This window comes from Bufo bufo, chromosome 3 (genome assembly GCF_905171765.1).
Source record: "Bufo bufo chromosome 3, aBufBuf1.1, whole genome shotgun sequence".
In the NCBI taxonomy this organism is placed as follows: Eukaryota; Metazoa; Chordata; class Amphibia; order Anura; family Bufonidae; genus Bufo; species Bufo bufo.
The window spans coordinates 69,391,435-69,408,564 of record NC_053391.1 but is presented as its reverse complement, the minus strand read 5'-3'; positions in this window follow the sequence as shown (position 1 = coordinate 69,408,564).

Here is a 17,130-nt window from a genome sequence, read left to right as displayed (position 1 = left end):
GGAATTTCACAAGAAAAACAATGGTGTGCTTGGTTTTAACGTAACTTTATTCTTTCATGAGTTATTTACAAGTTTCTAACCACTTATAAAATGTGTTCAATGTGCTGCCCATTGTGTTGGATTGTCAATGCAACCCTCTTCTCCTACTCTTCACACACTGATAGCAACACCGCAGGAGAAATGCTAGCACAGGCTTCCAGTATCCGTAGTTTCAGGTGCTGCACATCTCGTATCTTTACAGCATAGACAATTGCCTTCAGATGACCCCAAAGATAAAAGTCTAAGGGGGTCAGATCGGGAGACCTTGGGGCCATTCAACTGGCCCACGATGACCAATCCACTTTCCAGGAAACTGTTCATCTAGGAATGCTCGGACCTGACACCCATAATGTGGTGGTGCACCATCTTGCTGAAAAAACTCAGGGAACGTGCCAGCTTCAGTGCATAAAGAGGGAAACACATTATCATGTAGCAATTTCGCATATCCAGTGGTCTTTAGGTTTCCATTGATGAAGAATGGCCCCACTATCTTTGTACCCCATATACCACACCATACCATCATTTTTTTTGTTCCAACAGTCTTGGAGGGATCTATCCAATGTGGGTTAGTGTCAGACCAATAGCGGTGGTTTTGTTTGTTAACTTCACCATTCACATAAAAGTTTGTCTCATCACTGAACAAAATCTTCTGCGTAAACTGAGGGTCCTGTTCCAATTTTAGTTTTGCCCATTCTGCAAATTCAGAGTGCCGATCTGGGTCATTGTGAGTAGCTAATATCCCCCGAAGAAATGTTCGACTAATGCCACTCTCCAGTGACATGCGGCGAGTGCTACGCTGTGGGCTCTTGCTGAATGAAGCTAGGACAGCCACTGATGCTTCTTCATTAGAGACAGATTTCATGCGTCCACATTTTGGCAAATCCAAAACTGAACCAGTTTCACGAAACTTAGCAAGCAGTTTGCTAACTGTAGCATGGGAGATGGGTGGTCTCGTAGGGTGTCTTGCATTGAAATCTGCTGCAATGACCCGGTTACTGTGTTCACCAGACATCAACACAATTTCTATCCCCTCCTCACGTGTTAACCTCGGCGACATGTCAATGGCTGTAAACAAAGAGAAACTTGTAAATAACTCATGAAAGAATAAAGTTACGTTAGAACCAAGCACACCATTGTTTTTCGTGTGAAATTCCCAATAAGTTTGATGTGTCACATGACCCTCTTCCTATTGAAAAAACAAAAGTTGGATTCAAAATGGCCAACTTCAAAATGGCCGCTATGGTCACCACCCATCTTGAAAAGTTTCCCCCCTCACATATACTAATGTGCCACAAACAGGAAGTTAATATCACCAACCATTCCCATTTTATTAAGGTGTATCCATATAAATGGCCCAACCAGTAGTTCTCTAGTCTGCTGCATTTTGACTGCTCTTGCATTGACCACCCTTGGCTCCATTTCTGACCATGTTTTCTCCCCATTAACACTCCTGTAAGAAGCACTAACACTTTATAAAGCAAAGTTCATACAGCCTTGTAGCAATTAAATGTTAAGACCCTCAGACTTTGCAACCCAGTCTAGCCATTGCTAAAGGGGTCATGAGTTAGAAAATCTATATTCTGGTTCATACAGTAACTGTGACACTGTTATTGCAGGTCAGTCCTATTCGAGAAAAAGGGACATTGCTAAGAGTTACAATTGCAAGTACAACCCATGATCAAATGTGGAACTGTATACTTATGGACAAAAAGCAACCCTTATATGTAATCTCTGGCAAAATCTTCAACTTTCTCTGTGTTAAAAGAGCATTTTTTATCTTTACAACATCATAATGAAAGGAAATCTTAGAAGGGGAACTGTAACTATTGGTGGACCAAGATGGTTTTATACCAATGCACCATTCTGTAGACAATAATCTGATACGTGTCTGATTCAGTAGCTATGGTATATAAAATATTCTTAAATCTGAAATGATAGAGCTGCCTGTAAATTTTTACCACATATAAGCAGCGGAATATTGTTTATTGTCTATGGACCTTTTTTTTTTAAAAGGGCATTTCCATCCAAATGTTTAACACATGTTAACATGGGCTTTTAGCAGAGCAAACAGTCTCGCTTTAACTCTCCGTAGTCACTCTCCCCTATAGTGACTCAATTAGAGAATCACATATTACATTGACCAGTGCAATGCTCTTCTATGGGCATCTTTATCTAGGTCTATCAAGAGAACATTAGAGTTGTCATACTGTTATTCCCAATTCTACATCTACTATTATCATGTGGATTATCCTTTAGATAACATCGTACGTCTTGTCTTTTTTGTTGACCACTAATTTTCTGTGGCATTGTACTGCCGAAGTGAAAAGAAAATGTGTTTCCTGTGAATATTGAGTTTCAAAAAATACCCCTTCTGATGGAAATGTCCCTTTAATGCATTCTTGGTAAATAACTTATGAGACACAGAATTTATATTCAGACGGTGTGGCAGTTCAGTCCTCTGGTGGCTACTGTCTGGCCAAGAGTGATCCAAGAGATAGATGAGACATGTTTATTAGCATATGGGACATTCACCATGCCCAACCCCTGAGTGTCACTATCCTAATAAATTGGTATGATTTAAATGAGTTACTTTGCATCTATTTCATTCATTTATGCCATCAGGGCTGGTGTCAATACCAGACAAACCTGGGTAGATGCCAAGCCCCACTGTGCTTGAAATGCTCATGGTGAATCTGGATTAAGATTTTAATTGAGTTGGTTTAACTGTCAATGTATTGTACCTTTCTAGGCAGCAATTAACAAGGTGATAAATCAAGTTTTTCAATGTATGTTAAGATTCGATAAAACTGTCCTTATTTTATCTGTTTGATGTTCAACATGCGCCCATAAAGTCTGGTTTGTGCCTATTTTTCCTCAATGCCGCTAAGATATTGATTCCCAGAAAATGGCTAGAAAAGGATCCACCTACACTGAAAGAGTGGTACACAGAGATAAGAGAATTCAAAATTTCGAGAAAATGAGATGGACTTTGGAATTTAACCTAGCAAAGTTTAATACTATCTGGAATAGATGGACAGCTTATCTCACACCTGATGAAATAGCAGTTTTTGCTGTCATTCTAGATTTTTGTTGTTTTCTCTCTTTTTCTTTTACTATTGTGGATTTATGGCCCACTTGGAGGTTAATCTTACTATGTTGATTTGACTGATTTCCCATTCTCCTAATTTCCTTATTTCACTTTCCCTCTTCCTCCCTTCTTTCCCGGTTTTGTCCTCCTTTTTATGTTCTTGTATTATTTGAATATATGCCACATGTGATGTTTAATTACAAATGTGATTTTCTTTATTAGCACACTTGTATTATTATATTTCAATTTGAGTGATGTAACTCAATCATACTATGATTTATTTTGATATTGTTCGCTTGCAAATATTATTATAAATAAACAAAATTTGCAAGATTTTAATTGAGTAAAGAATAACTAGAATAAAATATGTTTAGCTAAAAAAAAAACATAAACTAAATTAAATAACTATGACAATGAAAACTACTTATACTGAAAGGGATTATTTAGGATTAGAAAAACATGGCTGCTTCCATAGACAATACCATAACTGTCCATGTGTTGTGTGTGGTATCGAAGCTCAGCTCCATCCATGGCACAGTTTCTGAACAAAAGCAGCCATTTTTTTTTCTAATCACATACAGTCCCTTTAAAGAAGACCTGTCACCACAAAATTTAATCCAATCTGCAGGCAGAATGTTATAAAGCCGGAGAATCTAAGCAGATGCAGATTGCACTGCATTTTGTGGTCACAGGTTCTCTTTAAAGGGACTGTATGTGATTAGAAGAATAGATCAGGAACAGTGTTAGGCTAAGTTCACATATGTGCCACAATTCCAGCATTCTGTTCCAACGTACACCAATGAAGGTAATGCTCTTCTGTGGGCATCTTTATCTAGATCTATCAAGAAAGCAATAGAGCCGACATTCTGTTATCCCAATACTATACCTCTTATTATCCAGTGAATATCATCTTACCTTCACAGCAGCAGTAACCTGACAATGGATGATATATCTGTATTGGAGGTGAGGATTGTGAACTTAAAGGGGTTCTGCAGTTTGTTTAAACTGATTATCTATCCTCTGGATAGATCATCGGCATCTGATTGGCGGGGGTCTGACACCCGGGACCCCCGCCAATCAGCCGTTTCAGAAGGCAGCGGCGCTCCAGGAGCGCCGCAGCCTTCTCACTGTTTACCGCAGGTCCAGTGACGTCACGACTAGTATCAACTGGCCTGGGCGCGGCTAAGCTCTGTTCACTTGAATGGAGCTTAGCCACGCCCAGGCCAGTTGATACTAGTCGTGACGTCACTGGGCCTGTGGTAAACAGTGAGAAGGCCGCGGCGCTCCTGGAGCGCCGCTGCCTTCTCAAACAGCTGTTCGGCGGGGGTCCCGGGTGCGGGACCCCTGCCAATTAGATGCTGATCTATCCAGAGGATAGATCATCAGTTTAAACAAACTGCAGAACCCCTTTAACCATACTTTTATGCATAGACCATATCAGGTATTGCAGTTTGGCTCCATCCCCCGCCCACACCACCCCCACGTTTTTATACCTGACTTGAGCGGAGAAAAGTCGCAGATTGTGGCGCAAATAACCTTTGCACTGCAATCTGCGCCAGAAATATGCCTAATATAGGTGTATTTCTGGATAGTAAATTACCCCCTACATTTATTGTGCCTCAAAGCTCATCAGATTCTCAAATCCATATCGCTATTACATGATAATGGTTAAAATATAATGATGATCTTATATGATATCCGATAAAAGGAGTTGTATTGCATCACATTGTACTATATCAATAGATCTAATGGTGATCATTAAGAGCACTTACAGATCATATTGTACAAAAAAAAAACTTTCCAAGTTGTCTCATCATGACAATCATTAGGATATCTGGCTATCATGGGATGAGGGGTTCTACTGCTCGGGTTCAGACCACAATGAAGATCCAATAACAATATCTCTCAATCTACTAGGCCCACCTGTTCCATTGATTACATAGTCAGCCATTCATTAACTGGGTGGCATGAAATACTACAACCATTACAGGAAATAGATGGACCTGACTTCTCCCATCTCATTAATATGGGCTTTAAAAGCCTGACCTGTGGTCATCAGCTGATTAGTCTTAAGCAGGGGTGGACTGGCCATGAACCTTACAGGGAAATTTACCAGTGTGAACCCTCCTATTGACGGAGTACATAATGATCTGACACTTTCTGTGTTAATTAATACTAGGAGCATCAGGTAGTTATGTACCTGGCTGGTGGCCTCAGGTGTCCTCCTCAATTTAATTGTATGATTGAATACTGCAGCAGAGCAAAGGAGTCCATGACTCTTTGGCCCACTATTCATCCTCATAGGCCACAGGCCATTATATGAGGCAGTGCACAAATAGTGCAGGGACGTAGGAGTGCAGCTAAGATGGTGGCTTGGAATGGGACACATTTTTCTTTCTTTTCTTGGACACTTGGGGGCACTATAGGGGTCATTACTAGGGGAAATCCAGGCAGAATGCTGAAGGCATGGTTGGGTTGTTGCTATGGCCTAAATCTCCTGACACCTTCTAAGCCCTCTGCTCCATATCTTAATTAGAGACAACCAAAAGAGGAGGATGAAGCTGGTGCAGGCCACCACAGAAGGGCAGCTACTTGGGGCAGTACATTGTGCTGTACTGTGGTATTTGGTTCTGCTGGGGTGGTGTTTTGTGGTGGTATTGATGACCTCACCTACTTGCGTTGGTCCCATCTACTTGTATTGACCTGCATTATGTTAATATGGACCTGCCCACAACACAGGGGAAACTTTTAGTTTTTTCCAGGACTATTTTAAGTTCCCAGTCTGCTCCTAGCCTTAAGGCCTAACTTTTCTGTGTATTCTGTGGGGAGAACAGAGAAAGCCACGGGCCGACACTTCTAGTGCTGGATTATCACTTTGAAGAACAAAAGGTTTGGGCCAAAATATTAGTTTCTCCTAGCCCTTTTCAGGAACGCCCCCCACACACATTAGAATGTTGGCTGAACTCGCCATTCAGGTTAAGCTGACAATAAACTAATGCGTATGAGGTCCTTTATAGAGTTGGTCCAACCATAAAGGCTCTATTACACCTGAAGATGACCTTTCAGATTATCACAAATGAGCATTCGTTAGCAGGTTTAAAAATCCTCGTTTGTCGGCGGCAATCATGCTCTGCTGCTGGCAGTGATTCAATATGGGGATGAGCAATAACACAATCGATCGCTCCTCCCCATACTGAGGAGAAGATCACTGCATGTAATAGCAGCAGTCTCCTCCACTAGTGAGCAGGCAGTCAGGAAGGAACGCTTAAAACCTTAAGATGGATACAGAAGAAGTATCTGATTAGTGGGGATCCAACCATTGGGACCCCCCACCAATCAGAAGAAAGAGATGCTGGACTGCCAAAGATTGCAGAGCGATATACTCAACATTTCTTCGGCAGTCTCATAGAAGTGAAGGGAACTGCAGCGTGCATGTATGATTGCTGCTGTATTCAGTCCGGGAACTCATCCCTGTGATTGATGAGGTCCCAGCAGTCAGACCCCCACCGGCCAGATACTGCTGGCATATAAATTATGGAAAAAAGAAAAAGAAAAATAAAGAAAAATGTGTAATAATAACATTAAACATTTTTACATATTTCTTTTCTATTTTTACTTGTTTTTATTGTAAGGCTAATTAAAACCATTATACGGGGATTATTATGTAGTCATCTGACAGGTGCATAATTAGCATAATATTTGATACCACGATCAGTTATTATTCATCTCTTATAATGCAGACGAAATGTAAAACTCACCGGCAGTACAGCTCCACTGAAAGAATAATGTATAGAGTTTCCACCTGGGTACAAAGGAAAGGACGAGAACCTCACATCAATGTTAAAGTGGATTTTCCCTTTGTTTTTCTTATAAGGAAATAAGAGAATTAATATTTAAAAAACCCAGGAGAGCTCCCTATTGTTTGCAGGTCACTTTCAGACACTGGGGGGAGATGTAACCGGCGCGAGCTGTACATGCAATTTCCTGAATAAACAATCATGACATATACTACACTCTATAGAGTTTGTGTCATCTTTGTGGAAGGTGAATGAGGTTTGATCTAGAATACAATTGTATTTTAATACATTGACTTTGTATGCAGGCTCCATAGCAGCTCCATAGCAGGCATCAAACCAGGGCTATGCACCAGGTCGCAGAAACCTTCTGCCTGTGTTTCAACTCCTAGAAGAACCCTCTCTATGTATTTGCAATAAATCCTTTTCATGGCAGCGATACAGTATACTGTAATAATTGTATTTTGCCTCCTTACAAGGTTCTTTGGCTCCTTCAAATAACGTTTTAAGACGTGATAAGGAAAAAGCTTTTTTTTTATGTTTTAGGAAAACACAGTCGTAATAGACTGGAAAGCGAAGAACGGGTTCTGGGTTCACGTGGGAAGATGTGAGATTGGTCGACTTCCATATACTGTATTAAATGGCTCATTGAGGGGCTTCCTGAGTGGAGGAGGCCCTCTATGACATCCGTTTGAGCTAATAGTGCATTGTAAGACCAGACACACAGGAGCAAGTTCAATACGAGAAACTCAAAACGTGTGGCCTTTGCTCCTCTGATAGGATTGCACAGCAGTATAAAAATCCATAATGCTGCGTGACCCTGAGAGTCCTGGAATATACTGAATTACACTGGCAGTGTAATACAGTCGATTCTAGGTCCCACAGGGACACACACTATCCTGTCAGAGGAACAGAGGCCAGAACGAGACCTCACGCTGACGCACGCTGCGAGTTTCTCGCATTGAACTCGCTTGTGTGCGTCTGGCTTTACAATGCACTGTTAGCTCAAATGGATGTCATAGAAGGGCTCCTCCACTCAGGAAGCCCGTCAGTGGTGGTCATACACACTAGGCTAAGGTCAGCTGCTCTTACCGATTTTGGTGGGACTGGCAAAATATCTAATACCTAATGCATGTCCAAGCCAACGTTTACTCAGGGAAAACAAAGGATGTGGAAATTCACTAGGCCTGGTCCTTTGTTCTCAAGGAAGATAAGCTGCCACCAGAGGTCTCTGGCACTGGCTTAAAGTCCCATTACATGAGATGACAGAGAAGCGTTCCTTCCCGACAATCTGCTCCTCGTTGGTGGAGGAGACTGCTGGATTAAATCCTCATCAACTCCTCAAATGTCTCAAATAATAAAGACGTTAAATGTTAATTGTAGCTTTGAAAAAATGATTGTCAGAAGCAACAATACACTTAATAAATACACAAAAAATTGAACACCGTGGTCTACATCGAGGTACTTCTCATTCTTAGACGGCTAAGTTAGGTTGTGATGTACATTTTTTCCTTTGCATAAGGGACCTAAATAGGTTTTCTAAGTTCTCTATCTTTTTGTTTATTTCATCTCTATTCTCATTATCATAGAAACATAGAATGTGTCGGCAGATAAGAACCCTTTGGCCCATCTAGTCTGCCCAATATACTGAATACTATGGATAGCCCCTGGCCCTATCTTATATGAAGGATGGCCTTATGCCTATCCCATGCATGCTAAAACTCCTTCACTGTATTTGCAGCTACCACTTCTGCAGGAAGGCTATTCCATGCATCCACTACTCTCTCAGTAAAGTAATACTTCCTGATATTACTTTTAAACCTTTGCCCCTCTAATTTAAAACTATTATTATTATTTATTATTAAAGTGCCATTCATTCCATAGCGCTGTACATATGATAAGGGGTGCACATACATAACACAGACAATTGCACTAATCCTAAACAAGACCAGTTACAGAAGGAGAGAGGGCCCTGCCCATGAGGGCTTACAATCTACATATTCTCATCTATCATTTTATATTTTTTCTTCTACACTTTACATACAGTACACAATTCCTTATTTGGCCACACGAAGCAAGCACCAAATAGAAGTAGGATGATGCTTTACATAAAATAAGGAATGTTATCTGAATAATTGTATTATATTGAAACGTATATTCTCCTTTGATTACCTGATTATAATGGAATTCTGCTTGTAAAAAATCTAACTGTAATGTACTTTCTTTAACAGTTCAAAACTAAAAACTTAGGTCACTTTCACATGCCTGCCGGATCCGGAAATCTGTGTGCAAACGGATACCATTTGTTTCCGGATCCGGATCTGTTTGACAAATGCATTGAAATACTAGCTCCGTCTCTCCGGTGTAATCCAGGAAAAAATGGATCCGGTATTTATGTTTTTCACATTTTTAAGGGTATGCACATGTGCAGACCGGAAAACTGGATCCGTTTTTCAAGAACACTTGGTACCAGATCCGGCATTAATACATTTTAATGGAAAATAATGCTGGAATTTTGGCCGGTGAAACTACCGTAGCATGCCGCTGTATTTTCTCCGGCCAAATACCATAAAAGTGACTGAACTGAAGACATCCTGATGCCTACTGAACGGATTGCTATCCATTCAGAATGCATTAGGACAAAACTGAAGTGTTATTTCCGGTATTGAGCCTCTAGGACGGACTTTAACGCTAGTGTGAAAGTACCCTTAATAAAAAACTATTGAAACAGAAAGCGTTGGCCAACATGCTCGATCCTGCTTTTTCCTGACATCTGTCATCACATGACACCATAGGCCAGGCATCCTCAAACTGCGGCCCTCCAGCTGTTGTAAAACTACAACTCCCACCATGCCCTGCTGTAGGCTGATACCTGTAGGCTGTTCGGGCATGCTGGGAGTTGTAGTTTTGCAACAGCTGGAGGGCCGCAGTTTGAGGATGCCTGCCATAGGCTGAGGTGATGTACGGTGAGCAAAGCTCCTAAGGTGCCCAAGGCTTCTGTACCCTACAGACCCTGATGGTCTAGACGTCCATTGCGCAAACTCAAAGCATTTCTGTTCCAGCAAATGCAGCTCAATGTGGGTAAGCTATTAATATTTTTATAACTTTATATTTAATAACAGAGACCTCCGATAAATGCATGAATAATACATCTGGTGCTTAGTAATCTCTCTAAGAATAACTGTTGGTAAATCAGAGACTTCGTTCTAACTTTGATCTCCCTGCGAGATGGAAATCTGGGCGTCCATAAAACCTGCTGGTTGTTTTCAGACTCCCACTTTTTCAAGATGTTGATGTGTTTATCATTGAATTATTCAGGAAGGATGCCCATGGTTGTGGATTCAAACAGAGCTTTTCCTTGATCTCTGCGCGGCATCCTCTGTATATGCTAATTCTTTTTGATACTTGATACATACACACATGTACGCAATCTGGGAGATAAAATCGCTATTAATCTGCAAAACGAAGCACAAAATATCTGTAAAGTCTCCATTTCCATTAGTATCGCGTTTTTAAACCGGAATAATTTGTAAATGTAATATTAACTCTAAAGGGGAATGGTCTCCTGATGGCCAAAGGACATACAGTTTGACATAGTGACATGAAAAAAGAAGCCCATCAAGTTCAACCAAGGACAGGACATTTTACAATGAAAGAGGTTAAAGGGGTTGTATGAGTTTTGCAAACATTGAGTGATTAAAAAAAAATAAAAAATTTTAGAAGCAGTGCCACCCTTCTCAATTGGTTGTATCTGGTATTGCAGCTTATCACCATTCTGTTGAATTATGCTGAACTTCAATACCAAATGCAAACCTATGGACCTAACATAACCCGAGTGGGAAAAAGAGGAAATCCTTGAATTGTCTTGGATCTACAGTCTCCTTCACTTTTCAGTCCTCAAGCTTGGCTTTCTCTCTACCCCAGCTCTCTGCATAGGCTATCTCTCCTAATCAGGGTCCAGTGGGCCACTCTCCACAGGTGATTCTTACAATGGAAAGCTGCCTTGTCTTTTTCGTCCTGACCTACCTTGTCACAAGTCCTCTCAACTCTCACAAGTATAAAAGCAAGGATGGATAATGGTTGGCTTCTAATTCGGTCCCTATGGTGGAAGTTCATCCATATACCAGTGGCTTTGGCTTTCTCTATGCATATTATTATTATTATTATTATTGTTAGGCCCCTTTCACACGGGCGAGTTTTCCGCACGGGTGCAATGCGTGAGTTGAACGCATTGCACCCGCACTGAATCCAGACCCATTCATTTTTATGGGGCTGTGCACACGAGCAGTGATTTTCACGCATCACTTGTGCGTTGCTTGAAAATCGCAGCAAGCTCTATATTGCGTGTTTTTCACGCAACGCAGGCCCCATAGAAGTGAATGGGGCTGCGTGAAAATCGCAAGCATCCGCAAGCAAGTGTGGATGCGGTGCGATTTTCATGCATGGTTGCTAGGAGACGATCGGGATGGGGACCCGATCTTTATTATTTTACCTTATAACATGGTTATAAGGGGAAATAATAGCATTCTATACAGAATGCTTAGTAAAATGTCCATTGAGGGGTTAAAAATGATAAACAAATTTAACTCACCCCATCCACTTGGTCGCGTAGCGGATCTCCTCTTTCTACTTTCTTCAGGACCTGGCTAAAGGACCTTTGATGATGTCACTGCGCTCATCACATGATCGATCCATCACATGGTAATGGACCCTGTGATGGATCATGTGATGAGCGCAGTGACATCATCAAAGGTCCTTTTTCTCCCAGGTCCTGGAAGAAGAAGAAAGAAGACAAGCCGGGCTGCGCGAACAAGTGAATGAGGTGAGTTTAATTTTATTTAGTTTTTTAACCCCTCCATCCCTAATTTTCTTAGCATTCTGTATTAAGAATGATATTATTTTCCCTTATAACCATGTTATAAGGGAAAATAATAAAATCTACACAACACCGATCCCAAACCCGAACTTCTGTGAAGAAGTCCGGGTTCGGGTCTGGGTACCAGACATGCTGATTTTTCTCACGCGGGTGCAAAACGCATTAAAACGCTTTTCACTCGCGCTAAAAAATCGCAATTCCCTCAACGCACCCGCATCTTTTCCTGCAACGCCCGTGTGACCCAGCCTTATTATTATTAATTTGAAAGAAAGCGCCATTAATTCCATGGCATTATACATCCAGCTGGGGTTACAAAAATATAAAAATACAATAAACAAGAAAGTAGGAACAAACAGGTACAGAGGGGTAGAGGATCCTGCCCGCAAAAGCTTATAATCTACAAGGGAAAGGGAGAACACAGTAGGTAAGGGTATAGGGTGCTCTTGTGGCTGTGTGGTGGCAGCATCCTTTTTAAGGTGGTAGGCTTTCCTGAAAAGGTGGGTTTTCAGGTTACTTGACAGTTTGGATGTTGGGGGAGATGTTTTGGTGTAGTGAGTTCCAGAGTAGGGGAGAGGAATATGAGAAATCTTGTAGATGATGGTGTCAGGAACAGATGAGAGGAGAACTGAGGAGGAGGTCCTGTGAGGATCTGAGATTACGTGTGGGGATGTATAGAGAAAGAAGGTCAGAGATGTAACAAGGGGACTTGTTGTGGACAGCCTTATATGTAGTTGTAAGTATTTTAACCTGAATTTGCTTGGCAATGGGGAGCCAGTGAAGGGATTATCAGAGGTGGGAGGCAGAGGAGAAACGAGGTGCATTAACCGTGCAGCAGAGTTGAGAATAGATCGGAGGGGAGCGAGAGTGCTGGATGGGAGGCCACACAGGAGGATGTTGCAGTAGTCCAGGCAGGAGATGACGAGAGCATGCACTAGTATTTTAGTTGACTCAGGGCTGAGGATAGCACAAATACGAGAGATGTTCTTAAGTTGAAAACGTCAGCTGGAGGTGAAGGTTTGGAAGTGTAGCTTAAAGGACAGGGCAGAATCCAATGTTATCCCCAGACAACGGACCTGCGAGACTGGAGAAAGTGTTGTGCTATTAATGGACAGGTCAGGTAGGGGGCTGAGTGACGTGGGGGAAAGACAGTGAATTCAGTTTTCTCCATGTTGAGTTTTAGGAAGCGGGAGGAGAAGAATAAAAATATAGCCGACAGACACGCTGGGATTCTGGATAGTAGGGAAGTGACATCTGGGCCAGAGAGGTAGATTTGAGTGTCGTCAGAATAGAGGAAGCCATGGGACTCTATGAGCTGTACTGATATCTGCTGCATGCGTTTACCCACAAGCTCCTCATGGCATACTTATTTTAGTAATCCTGGACAATTGGAAACCTATAGAATCATCTGGGATTCAAGGGGAGTAGAAACTAGGCTCCACTGACCTACACAGAAGTTCTTCATAGCTTGTCAATTAATTAAAGGGAGAAACTGTATCCTAGGCGTGACCCTCTATGCTGATCATGTGCATGGTCATTAGCCATTTTCTTGAAGGCCCATGTCAAAAGTATACAGTAACTGAACATAGTGCTATCACATTAATAACAGTGCGGTTCTACTCACACACGTCTGCAGGGCCCATCAATATCTTATCTGAGGATATATGGCTCACAAAGGCATTATCCCTGTTACACAGGCCACCTGAACATCACCACGTGCAGGATTTGTCTTCTATCTGGGATCAATACTCATTAACCCACAGCGGTGCATACATAACCATGCTCGCGCCTCACAGCAACATAAGGTATATCAGTCAGTGTATCACACATGAGGTATTAAAGTGTTTTCCATATACATGAGGTAGTATATCCAATAAATATCACATTGCTGGTCACTTAAGAATCCAACAATTCAACACGGGGGTTACTGCCACCATAACAGGGTCAATGGTAACCCATTGCAATGAAACCTAATTGCAAAAGGATACACTTACCGTACTTGTAAGAGGAGGTTTAGGCACCTCCAGCCCTCCTACACATTCCATTAAGACAATCTTAGCTTCATGAAATGGGAAAACCCTAATAAAACCTTAATGTGCATCCCTAGGTCCTACCTGAGAGGTGGCCCGGCCGCTGTCCGTCATTTATCAGATTTTGTCCATTATTTTATTGGTAAACAATTTATCACCATAAATCAATCAATGAACAAATATAGAAGCTTAATCACTGTGACATCTTAAATTGAATGTGCAGTAACTGTCATGGAGCAAGGTCAGATGCCTGAAGGCTAGGCTTCTGTACACCAGCAGGGTTTAATCAGCTTCCACACGGCATCTCTATAGTTTTCATAACATCTAATTATCATCTCTGTAGCAAAACTTTGCTTCTAATATAGTAGTAGACATCAACTATAGGCTTCCACTATAGGATTGCCTCCATCTCATTGGCTCAATGGCACAAAAAAGTGAAGTAGTGATAGTTTCCAAGAAAATTCTGGATGGATTTAGATTTGGATTTAGGACCATAAATCATATTTTGTGGTCAAAACCTACAGGCAATGAAAGAATTACTGATAAAGAAGGAGAGTCAGTGAGTTATTGCTTTGAGGGTCCATATCAGAAGCTCCCAAACATATGTCTTGAGTCTTGACACCAAAACTGAAAGCAATTTTCCAAGGTTGAGATGTTACCTGCATTGGTTTATGGCAGCCACCAACCTCGATAGGGGAGTATTTATGTAACATTTGATTCACATGAAAGATACATTTTGCATCACCCACCCCTATCCCTCGCTGTTTCCACACTGTTCATCAATCCAGTGACCCTGTCATGGATGAAAAAGGCACCTAGAGTGGCTCCTATACAGGATTACCTACAGAATCCACTTCTAAAATTGCAGAGATGTATCTAGCCCATGACAAGTCTCAGCATTCTGATTATCAGCTATAGGTGGCAATAGATGGCCCAAATACAATTATGACAACATGTTGGTGAGATCCTTGATGTTGGTAGCCTTGATCAGGGTTAAATTGGGAGAATCTTCATGCAGTTAAAGAGACATAAACCTCAACAGAACCCCAAAAGAATCCCAGTAATATGAAATAAGGTCTACAGGTCATGGCTTTGATCCTTCATATTACAAAACAGGCACAGCATCATGGCTTCTGTTATAGTTACGCCTAAATAGACATAATTTAAATAACATATCCTTCTTAAATTGTCCCAATTAAATATCTCCAGATTAGGTAGATGTCATACCTCAGCTAGAAGACCTCTGCTCTATTTCACAGATAAATTCACTATTACATTTGCTTGAATTTGGTTAAGGACTCTCACGAAACAAACTCAGTACAATACGGAAACATGTTAGTAAATTCTTATGGCTGTAATGTACTTCATCACCACTGGGTGGCTACATGGTCACACCCATAGCATAGACATCTTGTGACAGAGTACTGAGAGTATTGTGGGTATTTTGGAAAGTATTGCTAAGAGAACATGCAAGGAAGGACACAATCTGTACTTTTATGCTCATGAAGAATCAAATAAAAGTTTTTTGTTTTCTTTTAATTAGTTATTAAGACATCTGTTGGGGTGGTGAACATGCACATCATGCACATCAGTCACCAGTGGGCTCACTGTTCAATTCCCCAATGAAAAAAGCCTCAAGCTAAGGGTTCATTCACATATCAGTGAATCACATCCGTGTGCTGTCCGTGTTCTCCAAAGATAGCACATGGATTCATTGAATTGTATATGCAGACATCCGTGTTTTCCTGTGGACCGATGGTCTTCAGTTTGCACTACTTTGGTCCACTTTGCGCTCCTTCTAATCAATTAGTCAGTAAAAACCAGGCAGCACATGGATGCCATCCGTGTATGGTTAGTTTTTCTCTGGTCCATTGCATAGAAAATTGATAGAAAGTTTGCAAAAATAAAGAAAGAGGGAAGAACCACATTGAAAAATATGGAGATACGTCCTGACCTTGGACCTGAACTTGGATAGAGCATGATAGTGGATAGTGTTATACAATACATGGCTCTTATGGTTTTTTGTGTTGGTCTCTTAGCTCAAGCTTACGGTTTCCCCAATTGACCAATATTTAGACTGTGGTGTTACTGCCACAACATGACGCAATGTATCTGACAGTTGACAATGTTCCACAGCGTATCAACCATCTGATATAAACGCTGTTGGAAACAGATACGGTGTGGGTTGAGGGCAATTATTTAGCAGCAATATGCTACATTTATCTGGGGGCAGAAGACTTTAATACAGATGATTACATATCCAGGAGGGTCATCTGTGAACACCCCTGGAAGAGAGGTGTCTCATCTGAGCCTACAGTGATATCTGCTGGCTTTTTCCCCCCAGTTCTATATGATTATTCTATAATTTTTTTGTTTGTCTTGTATTTTAAGCGTTCTTTTAGGCAATGTTTGTGGATCCAAAACTCAGATGCAAATAGTCTAGACACGGACGTGTGCATAAGCCCTAATACTGTTTCACGCGGCACCCAGTTCTATACTATCCCGCTTTCTGTGCTAGGTTGACCATATATACCCTGAAAGGTCTGCTGATCACAGTGGTTGGACCAAGAAATGTTATTACCTGGGTCATATAAGGATCAGGTCTGATATTTTTTATAATTAGGAATATGTTCATAATTCTCTGTAGATGTAGAGTTCATTAAGCGCTTTCGGGTTTGTGCCTCCACACAGCAAAAAGTAACTTGTGACCCCATTCAAGTCAATGAGTCCGCATCCACAAATGGAGTGCACATGGCTGGTGCCTGTGCAAATAGCGGTCCGCAGCACGGGCACTGGGCCCTTACACTCATGTGCATGAGCCCTAAAACAAAACACAAACTCCGCAACAACAAAAAGCATAAAAATTGCACAAAAAAATTCACCAAACCAGCAATAAAAAGTGCCAATTTATGTGTGTTTTTTGTATGGTTTTGGTTTGAATTTAATGCAGATTTTTTGCATACAAATCTGCACCCTGTGTAGGTATCCTTGAGGGGTGTTTAGACGTAGGATTTTGGACTCAGATTTCAGTGTGGTTTCGGTGCTGAAAACTGAGTTGAATCTTTGCTAACACCACCTGCAATAGTTGGGAAGCCGCCCCACAGTTCACGTGGCCGAGGTTTTTTGCCTTGCATTTTGCAAGACTGTTCCAAAAATGTACAGATCCATTCTTGGCGCTGTAACGGCGCGGAATCCTCATGGGAGCTAAACCTAGAGCGGTTTGTGCCTTGGGATACGAGGAAGATTTTGGCATGGACAACATCCTCCACATGAACCTACCCTTAGGCTACCGTTGAAAATTCGGCT